Here is a 22,541-nt window from a genome sequence, read left to right as displayed (position 1 = left end):
GCATTATTTTGGTGCTAATATAGTGTCTAGGTGGTGATGGAATAAAAGTTCACGAAGATCGGCTCGATTCTGCAAGAAAAATGGAAGAAGTCAATTTTGGAAGAAGGCCAGCGCGGCCGCGCTGAACTAGCGCGCGGCCGCGCCGAAGTACAGGAAGCCAGCGTGCCGAAGTCGGGATAATAAAATCCTGATTCTATTGCAATTCTGTTTTCTGGACTCCTGGGCTGATTGGACTACTATATATTGATAACTCAAGATCGTTTTTTAATAAGGAGACTTACCAAAGCACAAGGAGAAGACGACAAGAGACCTATAGCACAATTCTACAAAGGCGAAGACGATCTAGTTTATTCTTGTGAATCTTTGTTTTGAGTTGTAATCTTGGATGCTCATTTGTTGTTTTGTTGAACCTATACTCTTTTTTGTACTTGGTTTTATTTATTCGTTATAAAGACTACGTTTTATATACCATACTTTCATCGGAACCCACGTTGATGATGAGTCCGATTATGGGCTAATCGTTATCATGGGGTTCTAGCGAATTTATTTATGGATTTCTTTAGTTAAATTTTTTGATGCCTTAGTATGTGGTGATTGTATGATATCCTAGTATTGATTGTGCGTATTCGTCTTATGAGCGTCGCGAACTTATAAGATAGTTTGTTAATTCTTAATGAAGTGAAAGTGAATTTAAGGATTTAAAACTTGCCATGCTAGCATAGGTTCGTGTATTGTCATGCATGATTTGTAGGTAATTTTAACCATCTGACTTGTCCTGTGTAATCAAGATAGATAACTTATGCTTAAACCGTTATGTTGTCAAATTCTATAGACATATAAGGTCTCAACACAATTGGTGTCTATTAAGCTTCTATCTCTTTTGTGGATGTCTGGTAGTATGGTACTCGTGCAACGAAAGTTGGCGTTTATCAGTTTCGTGCTATCTGATTAATGTCATCACCATTGCATGCTAAGGTTAAGAACAATGAGGCTATTGAGTGAAGTATTTAATGAAGTTAGAATCCCATGTTTTTCATAATTATTAATTCAATCAATCTTATTCTCGTAGTTATAATTATTAGTTTAATTCTTAGTTATAATCAACCTCACTTTATTATCGTCTTAGCATTGAATAATAACTATATATTGTTGCTTAAGTGTGTGAATTAATTAGTTAACCAATACAGACTCTGTGGGAACGAACTAGAAAAGATTCTATACTACTTGCGAACTCGTATACTTGCGTGTAATATTAGCGCGTGTTTAGTGACTAACATGATTTCTGAGTTTTCATTTTAAAACTCCGACCGACTCTCGGTCTTATAATTATACATCACGCTCATGGTGGCGTTAAGCATTCTACGACATGTATGTATCGTACACCATTGCTTTATATGCGAAAACTCAATTACTTAGTATCATGGCAAGCATGGTATTTATGCACAAGATAATAAAAAAATCCTTTCTCAACACAACAGTATATGGAGTTGGGTTCGTAAACTTTCCTGGGTATTTCGAGGTGGAGGATGCTACAGGGTCCGCTCGAAAATCTATAACCATAAACATAAACCGTTTCGTTAGATCCTGTTCTAATTTACGGCGACTCGTACTCATATGTTATTTATTATTCGTTCTCTCACTTATATTACCCTTACTATTACTTTAAGTACTTATTCATGTCACGCTCGCTTCCTCTTCGAAGTACCTTATGTCCGTTTTCATTTTTATCCTCGGCTCCGCTTATGATTTCTAACGGTTTTCTAATCGCGCCGTTTTGGTTCCGATATTTTTATAAAATTAAAAATTATTATTTTTCACTTGAAATTTTTATAGAAGTTAAGGAACTTTATTTAATACTCTCTGTAAAAAATTTCTTGATTTATGAATTCTTTAAGTCGATCATTTCTATTTCCAAATTTCGTAATTCGTAACAGTTTTTGTCGCGTAAATCACTTTTAGTAAAACGGTCATAACTTTTGATCCGTAAATCGGAATTAAGCGATTCAAGTGCCTAAACGATCTTTATAACATTGTATATCATAATAAAGTGTTATTTTACAAGAAACTACAGTTTATATCTTCGGGAATTTCTGCAGAAACTTAATGTTATATTTTGTTCATTTTAGCAAGATTACGATTACGATCCGAGTTTCGTTTACGCCTTAAATCTCTATACTACCACCAACAATCATCAAATCATCATTACCACACTAACTCCTCTCAAGAACATCATGTTCTTGAGGCAACAATCATCAACCTTAGATCTAATTAACTAAACATCAAGATTACAACAGATCAACCACCAAAACTAAGTTTACAACTATGTTCCAAAAGATTCTTGAACTTAAACCTTAAATAAATATGGGTCAAAGATTTATACCTTTCTTGAAAGCTTGAGATGTGCTCTTGATGATGGTGAAGTCTTGGGAGTGCTTGGAAGGGTTTTTGGAACCTAGATCAACCATTAAAATCAAGAAACCAAAGAAAAGTTACTATTCATACTATTCATTATCATCTTTCTTGAATTTATCTTACCTTAGTTAGGATGTATGAAGCTTGGGAATTAATGGGGGATTTTTTCCATGACTAGAGCTTGGGGTTTTGAATTTGATTTCTTCCTATTTCTTGAAGAAGCCAAATGGAAGAAGTGGGGAGGGAGAGAGACAATTTTGTGTTGTGTTTCTTGAATGCTTCTTACATAAGATTGTATTTTGATTTTTATATCTTCTAGTATATATCCTAAGACTAGAGAATGTTGGTATATCTTTGAACAAATCTTGCTAGCTTCCTAGGTTACAAGCTAATCTACTTGGTTTTAGGTTTTAGCTTCACTATTTCTAGCTTTAGGTCATCATTCTACATAGCTAGTTACTATTTAATGATTTAACCATGGTTAGTTTCTTACCATGGTTAATTAGTTTAGTTAGTTTGGTTTGATACATTTATTTATTCGTTCACGCGTTTGCTCGGTCGCTTAATCATTTTCATAATAATTTCTCGTAAACGGTTCGCGGTGTAAATCCTTTCGTATGCATTCCTTATATTTTGAAGTATCGTTCTTGGATATAAATCCGTAGAATTTTAAATTCGTAATTATATTATGATTCCCGTAATCCTTGATGGTTCGTAAATATGGTCATTTTTTAAAGTTCGTTTTCTTCGAAAACTAATAACGTTTACATACACTCATTTGGTACGCATAATCATGTTATCAACTCCGAAACTCAATTTCTCATGCACAACATAGTGTGGGCTAAAAAGTTTTCCACATCTGTCATGGTTACTATTCATTAAGCGTTTTTACAAAGTCTTAAAAATTCGAGTTATTACAATCGTGTTGCTGGAAATTAAGGAGAGCATTACCTGTAAAATTGGTGTGTTTCTGGAGCTTTTCCGGCCACCGTAAAAACTCCATGGCGGCGGCCATGGAGTCCGGCCGGCGGAGTTGTCGGAGAAGACGACAGGGGTGACAAACTACAGTTTGGCCCCTGAAGTCTCCCCTGATTTACAAAATTAATATTCTTGTTTTAAAATCTTACAAAAATCATAATTCTGTTTCTAAAATTTTTAAAAATCATATTTATGTTTACTTTAATTTCAGAAAATGATTTTTAATTTTTAAAAATTCCAAAAATTATTATTTTAATTCCGAAAATATTTTTAATTCAAAAGTAAATCTGAATTATTTAATTAATTAATTTTAGTTAATAATTAATTATTTAATTGGTCAATTAATTTAAATATTAATTGATTAATTTATTTAATTAGTTATTAATTAATTTTAATTGATTATTTAACTAGATTTAATTATTTCTTTTGATTTACAAATTCCAAAAAATAGTTTCGAGCTTTAAAATATTTCTAAATTACCTTCAAGACTCGATAGTTATAATTAATCGATTTTAAAGACAGATTCGGGTATTTGAACCTTGTAATTATTTATAAAATGATTCTTTGACCCGTTTTAATTTCAAAAAATGTTCAAAAATTCGTATTAAATACCCAAAAAATTGTTTTAACCTCGAATCTTCTTTGGAAAGTTATTTTTATCGAATATCTTACGTGCTATGTGCTATATGTGATTATCAGGACGAAAAAATGCGCTAATTTTCACGCAAGTATATGCGATCACAAGTAATATAGTATTATTTTTAGTTCGTTCCCATAGAGACTGGTTTAGGTTAACTTCAATCAATGCACTTATGGAACAATGATATGTTTATTATTCAATACTAAGAAGAATAACTAATTGAGATTGTTTATACCTAAGATAATTAACTAACATGCAATTAACTACGAGAATTAAAAGGTTAATTTACTTAAATAACACAAATATTGGATTCTAACTTCATTACTACTTCATTAAATAGACATTTTTATTCTTAATTTAGCATGCAATGATGATGATACTAATCAAATAACACGAAACTAGTAAACGCCAACTTTTGTTGTATGAATACCATACTACCAGACATTCACAAAAGAGATAGAAGCTGAATAGACATCAATTATATCGAGACCCTATATGTTTATAGAATTTGACAAGATAACGGTTTAATGCACAAGTTATCTATCCTGATTACATAGGGCAAGTAAGATGGTTAAAATTACCTATGAATCATGCATATTAAATACATGAACCTATGCTAGCATGGCAAGTTCTAAACCTCTAAATTCACTTTCGCTTCAATAGAGATTAACACGCTATCTTATAAGTTCGCGATGCTCATAAGACGAATAAGCACAACCAATACTAGGTTATCATACATTCAACACATACTAAGGTATCAAAACAGATTAACTAAAGAAATCCATAAGTAAATCCTCTATATACCCACGATAACGATTAGCCCATAATCGGGCTCATCATCAACGTGGGTTCCGATGAAAGAATGGTATAATAAACGTAGTCTTTATACTGAATAAATAATAAACCAAGTACGTAACAAGAGTATAGGTTTAATAAAAAAGAAACGAGCATCCAAGATTACAACTTAGAAAAAAGAACCACAAGAATAAACTAGGTATTCTTCGCCTTTGTTGAATTGTGCTATAGGTCTTCTCGTCGATCTCTCCTTAAGCTCTGTTATGTTTCTTCTTCTAAATAACGATCTTAAGTTGTCATTATATAGCAGCCCATGCAGATTAGAATTCCAAAAATCAGAATTATAAGAGAATCAGGATTCTTTCATCCCGGCCTGGCGCGGCCGCCCGCTTCACCAGCGTGGGCGCGCTGACCTTCTGTACTTCTGGCGCGGCCGCGTGCTAGCCCAGCGTGGGCGCGCCGTCCTTCTGGAAAAACTTATGATTTTTCTTCTCTTTAATTGCTGGTTCTTGATGGTCTTTGCACAAGCGATCTTCATGACACCTTCCAAACATCTTTTTATCATCAAAATAATGCTAAATCACCTGGATCCCTGATATATGCCTGAAATGCAAAAACACTACAAAAACACATCAAAAACATAAATAACTTGAGTACAAAACACCAATTCAAGCCTTTATAGGATGTTCTAAGTGGACATAAATGCCACTTAACACACCCCCAAACTTGAACCGATGCTTGTCCTCATGCATAAACAGACTCAAAGAATAAGAAATAAAAATATATGAATGCAAACTATATGAATGCAACGATCCCCATAGAATAACTTAATAAACCAATAAGTAACATCTCCACAAATGCAGTTATTCGTACAAGTTTAATTAAATCTCACAAATCAATTCACAAACCAGAAGCGTGCGTGTGTGCAATTGCTTAACAGATATATTATCGCCACTAGATCAATAATCATGACTCACTACTCATCAAGGCAATCACAAGGTTATAAATAGAATAAAAGCTAAACTCAAAATGACTGATAACACTTCAATTTTTATATCGGAGTTATACATGGATTCATGCTTTTATTGCTAACACATAAATAACACAAATATGCTTATTTGATCGTGCAATAGGTACCGCAGCGGGTGCCTCACGAAAAGAAATCCACCTCATCTCCACAATCACCTCTAGCAGCTTACCATCCCTTCCCGATGGCATAAAACCTCACTCTTTGGCTATGGGCTTCGAAAGCAGCCTTGCATACTCCGCCTTAGCCTCCGGAGTTAAAAACCTAGGCCTCACACCACCCACACTCAAAGAATCATTGGTGTTGCTGCTAACTTGAGTTTGTTTCCTTTTGGGTGCCATTGAAAGTGAATAAGTTTGAGAAAATAGAAGTGTATAAGAGAGATTTATGTGTTTGAGATTTTGAGAAGTTATGGAGAAGTTTGTGTATAAGTGTGTGTATATATAGGAATTTAGGAGAGAATTAGTTATGAAAAAGAAGTGGGAATTTATTATGGGAATAATGGGAGTAATGGGGTTGATTGAAATTGATTTGGAGAGGGAAATATAGAAGTGGGAGAGTAAAATTCGTATGGGAATTGATTTGGTGTTTAAATTCCCGTTTTTCTGCTTTTTTCCCTCTCTTTTTTTTCAGGTTCAGAGAGCCAGCGCGGCCGCCCCGCCTGGCAGCGCGGGCGTGCCGTGCTACTGGAGTTTCAGCACGGCCGCCCTGCTCCTCAGCGGGGGCGCACCGTGCTACTGTAGTTAGCACTGGATTTTTTTTCTTTTTAGTTTTTTTTTTTTGTGTTTTTCTCCTTCTTTTCTTCTTCCTCTATCTACTAATGTACAACAAACTTGGGTTGCCGTATCCCTATAGTAATGCTTCAACCTTTGTCCATTCACTTTGAACGCTTGGCCTGGATCATTTTCAAAAATCTCCAGCACTCCATGTGGAAACACAGTTTTGATAATAAACGGCACTGACCACCTCAATTTTAACTTTCCAGGAAAAAGACGGAGACGAGAGTTGAACAAAAGAACTTGTTGTCCCAGCATAAATGATTTGAGCATTAGACCCCTATCGTGCCACATCTTGACTTTCTCCTTATACATTTTGTTATTCTCATACGCTTGAAGCCAAAACTCGTCGAGTTCATTCAATTGAAGCATTCTTTTCTTACCAGCTGCATCCATATCAAGATTCACCTTCTTCAAAGCCCAATACGCTTTATGCTCGAGCTCCAAAGGCAAATGACATCCCTTATTATAAACCAACTGAAACAGAGACATGCCAAGCGGAGTCTTGTATGCTGTTTGATACGCCCAAACAGTTTCATCAAGCTTCAAAGACCAATCCTTCCTTGATGGACACACAACTTTCTCTAAAATGCGCTTGACCATTAGTGTGCATATGGTAGGCTGTAGCAATGCGATGATTCATATTATACCGCTGCATCATAGAAGTGAATTTGCGATTGCAGAAATGCGATCCCTCATCACTGATTATGACTCTTGGAGTCCCGAACCTTGTGATTATCTGCTTATGAAGAAAATTAAGCACTACATTCGCATCATTTATCGGCAAAGCCTTGACTTTAACCCATTTCGAGACATAGTCAACCACCAACAAGATATACTGATTATTGTAAGATGAGACAAATGGCCCCATGAAGTCAATTCCCCAAACATCGAAGACTTCAACCTCGAGAAGCACATTAAGAGGCATCTCATCCCTCTTAAACATATTACCATACGCTGGCAGCGATCACACATTAAAACAAATTGATGTGCATCCTTGAACAAAGTCGGCCAAAAGAAACATGTTTGAAGGATACTAGCTGCTGTCTTTTCTCCACCATAGTGACCTCCATAAGCAGTCGAATGGCAATCTCGCAAGATCCCTTCCATTTGGCTGTACGGAATACATCTCCTGATGATTTGGTCAGCTCCTTGCCGAAATAAGAATGGCTCATCCCACATGTACAACTTCACCTCGTGAAGAAACTTCTTTCTTTGAGAAAAAGACAAGTCTGGAGGCATAATTTTGCTCACAAGGTAGTTCCCAATGTCTACAAACCACGGTTCTCCTTCTTGTACACCAAACAACTGCTCATCGAGAAAAGACTCATATATCAATGTCTTATCCTGTGAAGTTGCACTTGGATCTTCCAAACGAGAGAGATGATCAGCGACTTGATTCTCAGTCACCTTTCTGTCCTTGATCTCCAATTCAAATTCCTGAAGTAAAAGAACCCATCAAATCATTCTAGGCTTCCAGTCCTTCTTCGAGATGAGATAGTGAATTGCAGCGTGATCAGTGAAAACTGTCACCTTCATCCCAAGCAAATAAGATCGAAACTTCTTAAAACCATAGACAATAGCCAATAGCTCTTTTTCAATAGTAGTATAATTCAGTTGAGCACCATTCAGGGTCTTACTAGCATAGTAGACCACATGAAATAGGTTATTCTTTCTCTGCCCAAGAACTGCTCCAACTGCAAAGTCACTTGCATCGCACATCACCTCAAAAGGTTCATCCCAACTAGGTGCAGTTATGACCGGTTCCATGATCAAACTTTTCTTTAAGATCTCAAAAGAAGCTAGGCACTCGTCATCAAACTTAAAAGGGATATCTTTCTCTAGAAGATTGCACAAAGGTTTAGAGATTTTTGAGAAGTCCTTGATGAATCGCCAATAGAACCCCGGATGACCAAGAAATATGCGGACTCCCTTAACAGAAATTGGTGGAGGAAGATTCTCAATGACCCCCACTTTAGCTTTGTCCACCTCAGGACCTTTACTAGAGACCTTGTTCCCAAGAATAATGCCCTATCACACCATAAAATGACATTTCTCCCAGTTGAGAATCAGATTGGTCTCAATACACCTTTTAAGAACGACGCCAAGATTTTACAAGCATTCGTCAAAAGAATCACCAAACACAGAGAAATCATCCATGAGCACCTCCACATTTTAACCAATTATGTCAGAGAAGATAGCCATCATGCATCTCTAAAATGTGGTAGGTGCACCACACAACCCAAAAGAAAATCTTCTGAAGGTAAAAGTACCAAACGAACAAGTGAAGGTAGTCTTTTCCTAATCTTCTGGAGCAATAAAAATCTGATTATAACCCGAATAGCCATCCAGAAGAAAATAGTACTCATGCTCAGCCAATCTGTCAAGCATCCGATCAATAAACGGAAGAGGGAAGTGATCCTTCCTTGTGGCTTTGTTCAGCTTCCTATAATCCATGCAAACTCTCCACCCCGTGACTATTCGAGTAGGAATGAGCTCATTCTTTTCATTTGCAACAACAGTGATACCTCCTTTCTTCGGCACACCTTGAACTGGACTCACCCAAGAACTGTCAAAAATGTGATAGATGATCCCAGCATCCAGCCATTTGATGATTTCTTTCTTCACCACTTCTTTCATGATCGGATTAAGCCTTCTCTGTTGCTCAACAGTAGGCTTGCTACCTTCCTCTAGCAGAATTTTATACATACAATAGGAAGGTGTTAGGAATATGTGTATTAGTTTGATGATAAGTTAAGCAAAACACTTAAGTAGAAATCTAGTGTTTGTAGCCTCAACGGATAAGACCATCTTGGCTATCCGTTGAAGGAGTAGCTTTACTTAGCAATAAGTTTAGTATTGTAGCACATTTCACTCTCTGGTTTCAAGCTGTAATTCTTAGATGTTGTTAGGAAATAATCAGTCATGTTGACTACTAATGGATGTACAAATAGGAGGGCTAATTGTAAATATTTCATGCCTTGTAATTTTGTATAAGTGAAGATGTGTCAACGGATTTCTCTAATGCTTCAACGGATAATATCCATCAACGGATAAGTGCTTCAGCGGATAAAGACTTCAACTGATAATGCATCAACGGATAAAGCTTCAACGGATAAAGCCTCAATGGATAAGGCATCAACGGATGGAAGCTTCAACGGATGCTTAGTTCATTAGCAGTTGATAGTGACAATTCACAAGCTGACAGAGGCACATGGGTTGACAGAGACATACTGGAATGTGGAAGCCTCTAGGAGGAATCAAGAAAATGCAGCATTTCCATTCTGATGCAAACAAGGAAGTATTCAAAGATTTACAGATTATCCTAGATTGCATTGGATAGAGAAATGAAGAAGAAACATGTGAAGAATCTTTTCAATTGTATTTTACAGTTTGTCTTCACTTGTAAACTTGGTGATATATAAACCAAGTAGCAGCTAGTAATTAGATATGAATTTTCCTGAGCTGTTTAGAAATATCAAAAGAGAAAATCATCTAGTTTGTACTAGGAAGCAGCTGTGATTTAATTCTTTGAATCACAGATTTTCTGAAATAACACATCTCTGGTGGAACAACAAATCCACCAGAAAAGTTTTTAAGTTCTTTGTGCTCATTACATTTGTGTTTGAATATATATCTGTCTGCATCAGCTTCAAGCAATTCACACACATTTGATCACTCAAACACTTAGCCTTAGAAACTTCTCAAAACTTGAAAAAGTTTTGAGATTTACATTCAACCCCCCTTCTGTAAATCTCATTGTTAGTCCACTGGGAATAATAATTGGTATCAGAGCAAGCTCTTAACATACAAAGAGTTTAAAGATCTATTCTGCTAACATCATGAGTGCACAAAAGAATCCTCCTGCTACCATCATGAGTAGGAAGGATATTGGTGTAAAGATCCTAGTCCTGGAAAAAGATAATTATCATCACTGGAAAGTGAAGATGCATTTACATATTCTTTCTCAAGATGAAAGCTACATCAACTGTATTGAAAATGGTCCTCACATCCCTCACAAAGTAGCCACAACTGCTACTGGAACAGTTGCTGTTGGACAGTCCATTCCCAAGCCAAAAGCAGAATGGACTATTGAAGACATGGAAGAAATCCGCAAGGATAAGAGAGCCATGAACATTTTGTTTAATGGCTTAGATCAAGATATGTTTGACAATGTCATCAATAGCCAAACTGCAAAGGAAGTTTGGGATACTGTACAAATCATCTGTGAAGGTACTGAGCAGGTCATAGAGAACAAGATGCAGCTTCTTATTCAACAGTATGAATATTTTCACTTTGAAGAAGGTGAATCATTAAATGATACCTTCAACAGGTTTCAGAAACTGTTGAATGGATTGAAGCTGTATGGTAGAGTGTACCAAGTCAAGGATTCCAACTTAAAATTTCTTAGGTCTCTGCCAAAGGAATGGAAGCCCATGACTGTCTCTTTGAGAAATTCTCAAGATTATAAGAACTTCACACTTGAAAGATTATATGGAATTCTGAAGACTTATGAACTTGAAATGGAGCAGGATGAGCTGTTGGAAAAGGGAAAGAGAAAAGGAGGAACAGTTTCTCTTGTAGCTGACAGTGAGAAGATGGAAGCCAGGAATGAGGAGAAGACAATGCCAAGTCTCAAAATTGGCACAAGCAAATCAGAATCAAGCAAGGGTAAAGAGCAAGTTGCTGAGGATGAAGAAAATTCCAGTCAGGATGAATCTGATGATATTGAAGAACATTTGGCCTTTCTGTCCAGGAGGTTTGCAAAAATGAAGTTCAGGAAAAACACAAAGTTCACTAAGCCAAACAAAAACATGGTGGACAAATCAAAGTTCAAATGTTATAACTGTGGCATTAGTGGACACTTTGCAAGTGAGTGTAGGAAGCCAAATTCTGAGAAAAAGAAATTTGAGCAAGTTGATTACAAAAAGAAGTATTTTGATTTGCTCAAACAAAAGGAAAGAGCTTTTCTCACTCAAGATGATTGGGCACCAGATGGGGTAAATGAAGATGATGATGTGGAATATGTCAACCTAGCCCTGATGGCTAATTCTGATGAAAATGAAACTAGTTCATCAAGCAACCAGGTAATTACTACTGATCTCTCTCAGCTTTCTAAACATGAATGCAATGAAGCCATAAATGATATGACCAATGAATTATATCATTTGCGTGTTTCCCTTAAATCACTAGCAAAAGAAAACACTAGGATCAAGGAGAATAATGTGTTTTTAAGTGATAGAAATGTTGTGTTAGAGGATCAGGTAATTGAGCTTGAAAAGATAAAACTTAAATGCTTGACTGTTGAGAGTGAACTAGCAGAAGTTGTTAAGAAAGTAGAAATTTTTTCTACACAGTTAGAAAGTGAGCAAGAGGTAATCAAGGCCTGGAAAACATCTAGGGATGTTAGTGTTCAGATTGCAAAGGTTCAGGGAATTGAATCATTCTGTGAGGATGCCTGGAAGAAAAACAAAAAGGAGTTAGAATTAATTGATGGATTGTCAACGGATGTGGAATCAATGGATGATGAAAGTTATCCGTTGAAGGAAGAAAAGGAGCATCCATTGAAGGCTCATCAATTAAAACAGGCAAGTTCTTTTAAAAATAAAAATCTCAATAAAAAGAATGATTCAACTCTCAAGAACTTTGTCAAAGAAGGAGCTAGCACATCCAGAGATGTCAATAAGGTGAATATAGGACACATGACTTTAGATCAGCTAAAAGATAGGCTTAAGTTGGTTGAGGATAAGAAGGAAACTAAAAGAAAATCTAAAAGAAATGGGAAGGTAGGGATTAATAAACATAACAATTACACACCTGATAGGTATGCTCCTAGAAAAAGCTGTGTGCATTGTAAAAGTGTTAATCACCTATCTGATAATTGCAAATCTGTTAAAAATGCTCCCATGCCTTCAAATCCCTCCATGCCTAACATGTCTATGTCACCTCTGCATGCTATGCCTGTTATGTCTCACCAGAATCCCCATGCACATTTTGCAAACATGCCATATATTAAAAATCCTTATTTTACTGCATTTAGTATGCCTCAAATGCCATACAATATGCCTATGTGGAATAACATGTTTGCACAACCTATGCCTTATCAAATTCAATCAAATGTGTTAACTGATTCTGTGACTAACCCTACACTTCAACCAACCACATCTGAGACCAAGGTTGACCCAAAGTTACCTAAGTCAAAAGATGCAGGAGGAATGAAGTCTAGGAAAAAGACTAACAAGGCTGGACCCAAGGAAACTTGGGTACCAAAATCAACTTGATTGATTTTGTTGTGTGCAGGGACAAAGAAGGAATCTATGGTACTTGGACAGTGGTTGTTCAAGACACATGACAGGAGATTTCACCCTGCTCACAGAGTTTAAGGAGAGAGCTGGCCCTAGCATAACCTTTGAAGATGACAGCAAAGGATTCACTATGGGATATGGCTTGATTTCAAAAGAAAATGTCATCATTGATGAAGTTGCATTGGTTGATGGTCTCAAACACAATTTATTGAGCATCAGTCAACTATGTGACAGAGGGAATACTGTTTCCTTCAATTCTGAAGCCTGTATTATCATAAGTGAAAAGGACAATAAAGTGGTTCTAACTGGAGTTAGAAAGGGGAATGTGTACTTAGCTGATTTCAACTCTACAGATGCAGAATCCATTACTTGTCTTCTCAGCAAAGCAAGTCCAGTTGAAAGTTGGCTGTGGCACAAGAAGCTGTCCCATTTGAATTTCAAGACAATGAATGATCTAGTCAAAAATGACTTAGTTAGAGGAATGCCTCTAGTGGAATTCACAAGGGATGGACTGTGTGATGCTTGTCAAAAAGGAAAGCAAAAGAAAGTATCATTCAGTAAGAAGCTTGAATCTGCAATTGATGAACCACTACAACTTCTACACATGGATCTTTTTGGACCAGTCAATGTATTGTCAATTTCAAGGAAAAGATACTGCCTAGTGATTGTAGATGATTTCTCAAAGTTTTCATGGGTTTATTTTCTTGGATCAAAGGATGAAGCTAGTGAAATCATCATCAATCATATCAAGCAGGTCAACAATCATCCTGATTTCAAAGTAAGGAATATTAGAAGTGACAATGGAACTGAGTTCAAGAATTCAACCATGAAGTTGTTCTGTGAAGAAAGTGGGATCATGCATGAGTTCTCAGCTCCAAGAACTCCACAACAAAATGGTGTGGTGGAAAGGAAGAATAGATCACTAATTGAAGCTGCAAGGACAATGCTTGAAGAGTCAAAACTCCCAACTTATTTTTGGGCTGAGGCTGTTAACTGTGCATGTTACACTCAGAATATGTCTCTAATCAATCAAGAAAAATGCATGACTCCCTATCAATTATTCAAGAGAAGAAAACCAACTTTAAACTTTCTACATGTCTTTGGTTGCAAATGCTACATCTTAAGGAATCAATCTGATCACAAAGGGAAGTTTGATGCAAAGGCTGATGAAGGAATATTTGTTGGTTATTCTGCTGGAAAATCATATAGGGTCTACAATCTAAGAACCAACATTGTCATGGAATCTGTACTTGTTGTATTTGATGATAAAAAGATTGATGGACTAACAGATGAGGGACATCATGAAGGACTCAAATTTGACAACATTGAGATATACTGTGATGACAGTGAAGATGAGAATGATGAAGAAGGCATCTCAAGAAGAATTCAGAATCTGCCTTTGGATAATGCACAGAATGCTGCATCTGTTGAAAGTCATAATTCAGCTTCCGTTGAAAGAAGCAATGCAGCATCCGTTGAAAGACAAAGTGCATCATCTGTTAAAGTTCATAATGAAGCATCCGTTGATCACAGTCTGTCAACGGATAATCAATTCACTTCATCAGTTGATAGAGCTCCCAATTCCTTTCAAAGGATCAGCAACTCAGGGGGAGTTTCAACAAATCAACATTCTATCTCACATCATGACAATACTGAGGCAACCTCATCTAGGGCTAATCTACCACCTCAAAGGAAATGGACCAAGAATCACCCTTTTGAACTGATCATTGGTGATGCTACATCAAAAGTACAAACTAGAAGGGCTACTCAAGATGAATGTCTGTATAGTAGCTTTCTATCACAGGAGGAACCTAAGAGAGTGGAAGAAGCTCTATTGGATCCAGATTGGATTTTAGCAATGCAAGAGGAGCTAAACCAATTTGAGAGGAACAAAGTATGGAAGCTGGTACCCAAGCCAAAGAACAAGAGTTCTATTGACACAAAATGGGTATTCAGAAACAAGATGGATGAAAATGGCATTGTCATAAGAAATAAAGCCAGATTGGTTGCTAAAGGCTATTCTCAACAAGAGGGAATAGATTTTGATGAAACATTTGCTCCAGTTTCCAGACTTGAAGCCATCAGAATCTTTCTAGCCTATGCAGCTAATGCCAATTTCAAAGTCTATCAAATGGATGTCAAGAGTGCATTTTTAAATGGGGAATTGGAGGAAGAAGTTTATGTAAGCCAACCTCCAGGTTTTGAAGATCCAAATTTTCCAGACTATGTGTATTATCTGTTGAAAGCACTCTATGGACTAAAGCAAGCACCTAGAGCCTGGTATGAGACTCTGTCAAAGTTCCTTCTAGATAATCACTTCACAAGAGGTACTGTTGACAAAACTCTCTTCTTTAGAAATGTTAGTGGCGCTAAGATACTTGTACAAATTTATGTAGATGATATTATATTTGGATCTACAGATGATAAGCTTTGTAAAAAGTTTGCTAAATTAATGCAAAGTAAATATGAAATGAGCATGATGGGAGAGCTAACTTACTTTCTTGGTTTACAAGTTAAACAAGTTAGTGGTGGAATTTTCATTAGTCAAACTAAATATATTTATGATCTTTTAAAGAAGTTTGACTTAATGGATTGTTCACCAGCAAAAACTCCCATGGCCACTGCCACTAAGCTTGAATTAAACAAGGCTGAAAAGTCTATGGATATTACAAGTTATAGAGGCATGGTTGGCTCACTTTTATATTTAACTGCTAGTAGACCTGATATAATGTTTTCTACATGTCTCTGTGCTAGATTTCAAGCTGACCCCAAAGAATCTCACTTAGTGGCTATTAAAAGAATTTTCAGATATCTCAAGGGGACTCCAAATCTAGGAATTTGGTACCCTAGAGAGTCTGGTTTTGATCTAATTGGCTACTCAGATGCAGATTATGCAGGTTGCAAAATAGACAGGAAAAGCACAACAGGCACCTGTCAATTTCTAGGGAACAAGCTTGTATCATGGTTCAGCAAGAAGAAGAATTCTGTTTCCACATCAACAGCTGAAGCTGAGTACATTGCTGCTGGTAGTTGTTGTGCACAGATACTATGGATGAGGAATCAACTATTTGACTATGGTCTGACTGTTGACAAAATTCCAATATTTTGTGACAACACAAGTGCCATTGCCATTACTGAAAATCCAGTGCAACACTCAAGAACCAAGCACATTGATATCAAGTACCACTTCATTAGGGAACATGTGATGAAAGGTACAGTGGAACTTCATTTTGTTCCAAGTGAAAAGCAGATTGCAGACATATTTACCAAGCCACTTGATGAATCAACATTCACAAGATTAGTAAGTGAGTTAGGTATGCTCAATTATTCATAATCTATGTCATCTATATAATCTGTCTTGAAGCCTGAAATGAATTTGCTGCAAGAACAAAACTGGCTTTAATTAAGACTTATCCTATCAACGGATATTCTATATCCGTTGAAAGCCAAAATTGTTCTATCAACGGATGATTCATTATCCGTTGAAAGACAAATACATTTCTGGTAATTTTATCCTTCAACGGATAAAATGGTGTTGTTCATCAACGGATAACTATTTCCCTTATCCGTTGATGTGTCACGTCGGTTACTATAAGTGAGTCACAGCCGTTGATTCTTTTACTCAACCGTTGATACAGATATACAGTGTTGTATGTATTTGTATTTAAGGTAGTTTTCAGAATTTCTATAGTTTTATTTATTCTTGAACGGCTGTAACTTACTTAAAAGTATCATTTAATCATTTTATTTACATTTTAATTCAAGAAAGTATAAAAGCCCAATTGAACTCTTATTCTCACTTTACATTTTCTTGCAATTCTTATTCTCTTTCTCTCTAAATTCTCAAGTTTTTCTCTGCAACCTCTACTCACAACAATGGCACCAGTAGTCAAAATTATGTCTCAAACAGGATTTGTTTATGAAAAGAATAATTTCATAGCCCTGGTTGCAAAGAATGAAGCCCATTCTGATTATCACAAGATGATGGACTTCATCAAAAACTGCAAACTAAGCTATGCAATGCTGGAAGCCCCAACCATCTACTGTGAGGTGATTGAGGAGATTTGGACAACTGCAGAGTTCAACTCCACAGATATGACTATTGCCTTCTCTCTCAAAGGTAAGGACTATTGCATTAATTATGATGATATACAATCTTGCTTTAAGTTGCCTGAGAATAATGCCATGACACCACACACTGATAAAGATGTCTCTGCTATGCTAGATTCCATAGGCTATACTTTTGATTCTGCTAGTTTAGGTAGTATTAGAAGGAAAGGCCTTAGGAAAGAATGGAGTTTTCTTGGAGATGCCTTTATTAAGGTTTTCTCTGGGAAGATTAGCAATTTTGATGCTATCACTTCATCTCTTGTTAATATGCTCTACATGCTAGTTTCTGATAGGTACTTTAACTTTAGCAACTGTGTTATGCTAGAATTAGGTTCCAGATTAGGTAACAAAGCTAATAGACCACATAACATCTAATATGCTAGATTCTTTATGTTATTGGCTAACCATGTTGCTGAAGGTTTGGTTATATCCAATGAGAATAATAAACTCAAATGCTGGGCACAAGAGAAAAGGGTCCTTGCAGACCTTTTGAGAATGAACCTCAACAGCCAGGTATACTTGCCAATCATGAATGCACCACAGGTAAGTGAGGTAAATACTTCTATAACTCCTACTATTTCCAACCCCAATGTTTCTTTGCCTTCTAGTGTGTATATGGAACCTGTGTCTTTGTCCAAACAGGCTCCTACCAAAGCCACCAAATCTAAAGTTTCCAAAGTCAAGTCAAAGAAACCTACCTCTGTTGTTTCTCAAAAGACAACAGTTGTAACAACTACCATAAACCCTGAAGGGAGTGAACAGGGTGTGAGTGGTGAGGAGAGGGGTGAACATCAAAAAGCCCCCCAGGATAAGGTGGGAGAGGTGAGTGGTACCCAAACCAGCCAAGCCACAGTCTCTCAAAAGACCGTGGTGGTTCAAAAGGAGTCCAACACATCCCTAGTTGCATCCTCCCAAAAGGTTGTAACTATTGAAAATAGTCCCCAACCAGGGACACAGAACAAAAGAGGGAGGGACACTGAAGCCACATATTCACCATTTAAAGCATTTTCAAGGAAGAAGAGGGCCAAGACCCTAGTTTCCACACAAGGGACACACACAGCACAGATACATCCACCTGTATCTGTGCCTTCTCAAATTCAGCTTGATGTGATTCCAGCAAATGTGGAATCACAGCCCCATTCTCTCAATATAGATACACACCATTCATCAAACTCTCCAACACCCTCTCTGGATGTGGATATGATATTCACATAAATTCCTGATTCTCCCTCATTAAAACTCAGGGAGGAGCCCCACTCAAAACCTGATGATCATCATCTTTTAGATGATTTGTTGGATCATCAGCCAATTCTTTCAGATGTAGTTGCAGAATCTGTGTCACTACACTTAAAATCAATCCACACAGATTCAATAATTATGTCACTTTCTACATCTACATCTTTTCCTTCTTCAACGGATATCTCTCAACCGTTGACAAGTGGTTGTTCTTCAACGGATAAGCTTAACAGCAGTTATCCGTTGATACCATCAGTTTCCACTTCAACGGATATTCCCTATCCGTTGATGGTCTCTACACACTTAACAGAAACAATTCCAACTGTAGAGGACATGGCAACTGTACAATCACTTTTAGGTTTGAGGGAAGGGAGTGATCTTTTGAGTGAGAGGCTGGGTTGCTCCCAGGCAAAAGGAGAGGTTGAGAGTCACCATATGCATGCTATTTCTTCCAGCATGGCAAAAGTGAGTGAGAGGAGTGCCACCTTAGAAGGTGAGGGTGAGGGTGTGAGGGTGTGTGCGAGCCAGGGGGAGCCCCTGATGCAAGAACAGAGAGAAATTGAGAGAAAGGCAGGTACAGAAGCTATAAGGGTGGATCCAGCCATTGTTAGTGAGTTAATGAAAGTGGATGATGCAGAAAAGGAAAGACAATTTCAGCAACATTACAAAGCTGTCATTGATAACATTTCCTTGGATGCTGACACTTTTACTCACCCTGTTTCAGCCTATCAATTATTGGCTGCACAGGGCAATGTGGAGGCAGAACAGACACTACACATTGTACACACTTCAGAATCTCTTCTCAGAGACAAAGCTGCTGTCAACAGGCTGCCTTCTCAAACTGGTGAGCCATCTGAAGAATTTGGAGTAAATTCTAATGATGATGACTCTAATTCTTTGAATGAGAGCATGAACTTAGGGGGAGTAGCAGGCCCAAGTTCTGTTCCTGATCTTCTTGAATGGGCATGGGCAAAACCATCAACACCAGGAGAGTTTGGTGTCACTTTGGTCAGACAAGTCATGACAATTCAGAAGGCCCTTCAGGAGACTCAAGATGCTGGTACCAAGGCAATTCTTCAAGCTCATCTGGAATCTCTGCATCTCTTGCAGTTGCAGCATTACCAGCAAAATCTCAGTGTGGATGAGCTCAAGCAGGACATTGCTGATCTGAAATCCTACAATGCTGAGAAATTGGATTCAGTTATACCCTATGGTACTATGCAAGATTTGTTAGGGAGACTGAGGAAAGCATCTGATGCTGACAAGAGGCTGGCCAGATTGGAAGATAGGGTTCAAATCATTGAAGACTCTATGGTCACCATTCTTCAGAATCAACAAACTCAAACAAATCTACTCATGCAGCTGGCACAAGCACAAGGCTTGACCCCTACCCTTGATGATAACAAAAAGGGGGAGAATAAAGGGGAAGGGGAAGGAGAGCCATCTACAACAGTTCAGATTTCTCAAGTGCTAGTTCCTGTCATCACAACTTCTCCAACTATTCAAGTCAAAGGAAAGCTAGATGGAATTGATCTAATCCAGATAGCAGCAGCTGAATTGCAAGTCAAAGAGCAAAGGAAGAAGATTGATGAAAAGATGCAACTAATATTTGGTTCTACAACTTCTCAATCACAATCTGTGAAGCATAGCACAAAAGTGGAATCAATTATTATGGAACTCAAGCCAGTAGGGAGGCATAAGGATGGAGAAACTTCTTCCAAAGATCTGCAACCTATGGTTCTCAAGCCCAACAACAGATCCAATAAGGACTCTACAAAGAATCCTCTAAAAGAGGTGGATTTTCCTCTTCCAAAAGCTGATGAGGACAAGCTTTTAGGTAGAAGTATTGCATATCTCAAAGAGACCATGGATGAGGATGTAAGGAGAAACATGGCTATTATCTTCAGATAGGGATAGAGCATATGTGTGATGCAAGGACATCCCAAATTCTCAATAGCTAAGAGGGAAGAAACCAAAAGGTTGAAGGAAGAAGCCAAACAGCTAAAGGTTGACAAAAGAGCACAAGCAAAGCTTGAAAAACAGCTAAAGTCAAGTCAGGCTGAAGAACAGAAAGAAATTGAAGACAAAGGTGAAGATGAAGCTATGGGGGACATGGTTGGTACTGAGATGGAGGAAAGAAGTAAGGAAGAATGGAAGAAAGGGAAAAGGAAGAAGGTCAATGCAAAGAGAAAGAAGGTAGATAAGACTGAAGAAACCCAATCAATATCCAAACCACTACCCTCTATTCCTGAACCCATTGTACCTGACCCCTTCATGAACATTCATGGTGAAACAAACATTCCCAAGGAGGAACCAATTGATTGGGACACCATCAAATTGCCCACCTTCCTAACCTCTTCTCCACCATCAAAGAAGCAGAAAAGAAGAATCAAATCAACACCCTCTAAAGCCTCAATCAAATTCACACAGAAGCCTAAGCCTAAACCTCAAACCTCTAAAGATGATTATGTTCACATCTGTGACATAAAAGAATTTTCAGAAATTGAACTCTATCTGGATGAGCTGGAGGAAGTAAGGGGAATAGCTGCCTACAGACAGCTACCAGAAAGACTAGTGTTCAAATACAAAGGAGCTGGGGAAAGAACATGGCCTCTTCACAGAATTCTGAATGAAGGCTACTCTACCTTGATTAGAGTCTAATTAGCCATACAAAGGGATTCTGGCTTTACCAGGACTGCCAAGACTGAGATTCTCAACAAGATTGCCAACATAAGGAAAACTTGGAGGGAGCACAATGCTTTGCCTAGAACTTTACTCATTCAAGAAAGAGGAATTACAATTCACAAATCACCTCATTGGTTGATGGAGTTCAGAGACAACAAAGGAGTCAGAAGATTTTTCAGAATTGAAGATCAGCTAAAGATTGCCAGTAATGAAACTCTCAAGGATATGCAATCTAAGTTAGATATCAATGAAGAAGATGAAGCTGAATTCTACAGACAACTTCAACTTCAAATAGAGGAGAATGACAGGAGGCTAGGAAAGAAAACCAGGGATCAAAGGAAAAGAAAGTAATTTGCTCAGGCTAAAGGAGCACCCTTGGAAATAATGTAATTCTTCAATTCCATCTCAGCATATACACTTTTATAGCACTTTTAAATTTCTGCTTTATTACAGTTTATATATTTGTTAAATGTTTTGTTATCATCAAGCTAAACCCAAATTTATGCCTACAGTTCTAGTAGACATAAATAGGGGGAGATTGTTAGGAATATGTGTATTAGTTTGATGATAAGTTAAGCAAAACACTTAAGTAGAAATCTAGTGTTTGTAGTCTCAACGGATAAGACCATCTTGGCTATCCGTTGAAGGAGTAGCTTTACTTAGCAATAAGTTTAGTATTGTAGCACATTTCACTCTCTGGTTTCAAGCTGTAATTCTTAGATGTTGTTAGGAAATAATCAGTCATGTTGACTACTAATGGATGTACAAATAGGAGGGCTAATTGTAAATATTTCATGCCTCGTAATTTTGTATAAGTGAAGATGTGTCAACGGATGTCTCTAATGCTTCAACGGATAATATCCATCAGCGGATAAGTGCTTCAACGGATAAAGACTTCAACTGATAATGCATCAACGGATAAAGCTTCAACGGATAAAGCCTCAATGGATAAGGCATCAACGGATGGAAGCTTCAACGGATGCTTAGTTCATTAGCAGTTGATAGTGACAATTCACAAGCTGACAGAGGCACATGGGTTGACAGAGACATACTGGAATGTGGAAGCCTTTAGGAGGAATCAAGAAAATGCAGCATTTCCATTCCGATGCAAACAAGGAAGTATTCAAAGATTTACAGATTATCCTAGATTGTATTGGATAGAGAAATGAAGAAGAAACATGTGAAGAATCTTTTCAATTGTATTTTACAATTTGTCTTCACTTGTAAACTTGGTGATATATAAACCAAGTAGCAGCTAGTAATTGGATATGAATTTTCCTGAGCTGTTTAGAAATATCAAAAGAGAAAATCATCTAGTTTGTACTAGGAAGCAGCTGTGATTTAATTCTTTGAATCACAGATTTTCTGAAATAACACATCTCTGGTGGAACAACAAATCCACCAGAAAAGTTTTTAAGTTCTTTGTGCTCATTACATTTGTGTTTGAATATATATCTGTCTGCATCAGCTTCAAGCAATTCACACACATTTGATCACTCAAACACTTAGCCTTAGAAACTTCTCAAAACTTGAAAAAGTTTTGAGATTTACATTCAACCCCCCTTCTGTAAATCTCA

Source organism: Apium graveolens, chromosome 4, assembly GCF_009905375.1.
Source record: "Apium graveolens cultivar Ventura chromosome 4, ASM990537v1, whole genome shotgun sequence".
Taxonomy (NCBI): domain Eukaryota; kingdom Viridiplantae; phylum Streptophyta; class Magnoliopsida; order Apiales; family Apiaceae; genus Apium; species Apium graveolens.
Note: the sequence above shows the minus strand (reverse complement) of the source record.